At 39.0% G+C, this 3973-nt stretch overlaps 1 long non-coding RNA gene across 1 annotated transcript in view; it reads right to left on the reverse strand.

Moving 5' to 3' along the window:
• The window catches only part of LOC107698104 (uncharacterized), a 4776-nt gene extending 813 nt beyond the window's left edge, over window positions 1-3963 (reverse strand). The window contains exon 1 of the long non-coding RNA XR_001635314.1: window positions 3906-3963. This is a non-coding gene — a long non-coding RNA (uncharacterized LOC107698104). The remainder of the gene's footprint in view (window positions 1-3905) is intronic.
• Window positions 3964-3973: the final 10 nt, after the last annotated feature.

A 3973-nucleotide genomic window follows, 5' to 3' on the forward strand; every position in this document is an offset into this window, starting at 1 on the left:
TCACTCACTCACTCTCTCACACTCCCTCACACACACACACACACACACACAACTGTGAAGTCTCTGTTTGATCATATTTATACATCTCCCTCTTGAAATAATCGTTTGCTGGTTTTACTGTAGGCCGGATCACAGTGAGGCCTGTTTTTTAATATTTCATCGTGACTGTACTTTTTTTTTTTTTAGTAAATGTAACTTATTATCCTGCAGCTCTTCATATAAAGTTTTTCTGCATACATACACTGGAGTCACATAAAGCGATATATAGCAAATCTCACTGCTTGATTTATATCATCATGAGTGTAGCTACTGTATATTATCTTCCAGCTGTAATCTCACAAACGCCACTCTAAGGTATGAAGATATTACAGTTTTGCTTCTGCTGTTTGAGTGTCAGCTTTCAGAAACTGTGTGACAAGTAAAGATTCTGTGTGTAATACTGTTGAGTGAGTGTTAGAGAGTGTGTGTGTGTGTGTGTGTGTGTGTTTGTGTGTGTTTGTATGAAGTCTCTCTCGCTCTGCGCCGTACGGAGGTGTTTGTTTGTTTGTGTTGGCGTGTCTCAGGTGTCTGGAGTGTCGCTCGCTGCGGTGCGTCTGGCAGGAGCGTCTGGCAGGTATAAACAGGTGTGAATGTGACGGTGTGGCCTGCAGGGGGCAGAGCAGGAGAGAATCTTCCCTTCAGTCGCTCGCATTATTCCCCCTGAGCAGCAGGACATGAAGATTCTCATCAAACCTACAGGTCTTAAATCAGGCAAAAGCTAAATATCTCTGTATGTTTGGTCAAAATCAGGACAGATGCACACAGCAGTTAGATAAATAATAATAAATAGTGTAGATAGGATAGATGCTATTTACATTAAGTGCATTATTAAATGGATGCCACCTTATTGGAACAATAAGCCCTCCCTACACTTACCCTAACCCTACCCGATACTTTATTTTCAACTTTTCGATTATTTCCTTCATTTTTATTGAAAACAGCACACTTTACCCTCTACACCACTGGAGGTGTTGATTGTCAATCGTCCTTTGTAGTGTTGTCTAGCCCAATCACATGTTGGTGGGCGGAGTTGCTGTAAATAGCTTCTGCCAGCAAGGTGGGATGTTTGCACTAACTGTACATAGACACGCCGTAATAGGCAATCAAATAAACCACAAGAATGCAATGTATGGCACTTAGAGTAAATGTCTTCAAAGTGGAAATGGCTTATTAATGTAATAAATATTTTTATTTTAATAATCTCAGCATATTATATAAATTGTCTGTTTGGGAGGTTGATGCTGCATAAATTTCCCTGTGAAAGGACAAACAAAGATATTACTACTACTACTACATTACTACTACTGAGAGAGAGACGTTTTCTACAGACATTAAATTGATTGGACAAATGAGTTTCCACACCAAATCAGGCAAAAATAAACATCTGTGCATTTGGACAAATTCAGGTCAAATCTGCTAAAAGATGCACCTTGCGTCTTTAAAAAACAATGATGAAATAAAATGATGGAATTAAGGTAACACTTTATGTTAAGGTGTCCTTGTTACACGTTACATGTCCTAAATAATCCTGTGGTTTTTCTGTGGTACAGAAAAAAAAACACAATTTCTACATGCAAAAGTTAGTTCAGACAATAATAATAAAAAAAAATTAAAAAAAAAATTCTATATTGGTACTCAATTTGAGCTTGTAGAAGTTAAAGCGTAAATATAAATGTTATAAAATGAAGTAAAACCTACTCGACTTTTCTGATACTGGTGTTTCCATCATGCACTGGGGCATGAATAATTAACAAGGTTGATTTTCCAGCTGTATTTACACTGTTTTATCATTGCTTTTGTTGTTAGGTTTAGTAACTTTAAAAGATTTGACTTAATTCTATAAGTGAACCTATGTATAATTGTGTAATATTTACTTAATCTAAAGTCCTCTGAGTCCTCTGCACAATCTGACTTTGCTGCAGCCTAGAATTAAACTGCTGGCTTCGTCTGGCCAGAGGAGAACGACACACTAATTCCCTGTTTGGTTACATTTTATTATTATAGTCCACTTTCGACATTCTTTAGTCAGAGATTCTGACTGATGCATAATTGGTTCTGCGTTAATAAAAATGTAAAACATTAATGGCATTTGTTCTTCTTTTGTAATTGGCTTTGGATGAAAAAGTGTCCGCTGAGCGCATGAACAAAAGCTTAAAGCATTCACTGAAGGTCTGCTCAAAGCGAGCGATGGTGTCGGTTCATGGGCTGGTCTCATCGGAGAAAACCCGTCTCAGGTCTGACACCGGATCAGCGAGAGGATGATGAGGAGGCGGTCAGAAATCAGCTTGAGCCAATTACAGCGGGATGAGTGACGAGCTGCTGTAATCTCTAATTACTTCAATCAATTTAAGAGCAGCGCCACTCATCTGAGGAGCTATTAGGAGCAGCGCGAGTGTGTGAGGCGCTAAAGTGGGTTATTCGCCGCCCGTGTGTGTGTGTGTGTGTAGGCCGTGATATGTAGGTTGGAGGATCCAGAGTTTGTGGGGTACAACAGAGACCAGAGGCGAGAGTTCGGCCCATTTGGGTCGGCCCAGTTTCTTAAAGTGGGACTGTGCTCCACTACCTGAGCTCTCCTCTGAGAGAGAGTGTGTGTGTGTGTGTGTGTGTGTGTGTGTGTGAGGCCAAACGCTAATGACGTGCAGGACACAAGCTCGTACTCGGAGCAAAACGTTTCTGCTCACAACACATGAAGTGCAACCGTTTCACTGCAGCGGTGGATTATTTTTGAGGCATTTAAAAGCATGAAATGATCTGCTCACATCACAGACGCATTTAAGAAGTAAAGATTGCTGTCAGTACTACTGAAGCCAACAGATGATTTTAATGAATATATTAGAAATTATACTTGCTAAAAGTTTGGAATAACTATGTTCCTGAAAGAAGTCTCTTCTGCTCACCAAGGCTGCATTTATTTGATCAAAAATAGTGTAAAATATTGTGAAATATTTGTAAAAATTAAAACAGCTGTTTTCTATGTGAATATCTGTTCAACTGTATTGTATTTCTGTGATCAAAGCTGTATTTTCAGCATCATTACTCCAGTCTTCAGTGTCACATGATCTTCAGAAATCATTCTAATATGCTGATTTGCTGCTCAAGAAACATTTCTGATTATTATCAATGTTGAACACAGCATTTCAATTATTTTAACATCATCGCTACTCTGCATATTTTCTCTTATTTGCTTTCTGTCCTAGTTTATGCACATTGTTTTGCACAGTTAACCTGAATGCAGCTGTGAAAATCTAGACTTAGAAAAGGGGTCAAAAAAATTATTACACGTTTTCTGAAATGCTCAAATATACATACAGTATGTGGCATTATCTGATTAAATATGCAGTAATTTGCATACACTGGATGAACAAAGCCAGATTAAAAATTCATGTTTGATATTTTTCCAGAGGGGGTTTTGAATTTCTATTTTTATCACTCCAGAAATCAGAAAATACTGACACTGAAATACTGGAATAAAATGTTGTAAAAATACAGGCAAATGATATATGAACAAACCCCTCAGTAAAAGCCTTCAGAGTATAGAGAGGAATAAAACGGAAAAGTTTATTGTATTCCTCTAGTCTGATACAACACATCTCGACCAAATGATTTATTGATGATATCATTTTTACCTTGTACAAAACCCTGAAGAGGGACAGACACAGACACACACACACCAGCTCTGTCATGAATGAATCCTGCAGTGTGTGCTGAATGAAACCAGAACAACTACAACACAAACACACACAGAGCTGTGGATCTAGAGAAGCCTCTAGAACAGAACAGGAGCGTGTGTGTGTGTGGGTGGGGGGGATAAATCTCACTCTCCTTTACACACTCAATGACAACCACACACACACACACACACTCACCGAACAGTGCACACGTCCTCCGGCGTCCCTTTCACATTCACCTCTGCTGAACGGGCTTCACTCTGCAT

The sequence above is a fragment of the Sinocyclocheilus anshuiensis genome, unplaced genomic scaffold, assembly GCF_001515605.1.
Source record: "Sinocyclocheilus anshuiensis isolate Anshui unplaced genomic scaffold, SAMN03320099.WGS_v1.1 scaffold1492, whole genome shotgun sequence".
Classification (NCBI taxonomy): Eukaryota; Metazoa; Chordata; class Actinopteri; order Cypriniformes; family Cyprinidae; genus Sinocyclocheilus; species Sinocyclocheilus anshuiensis.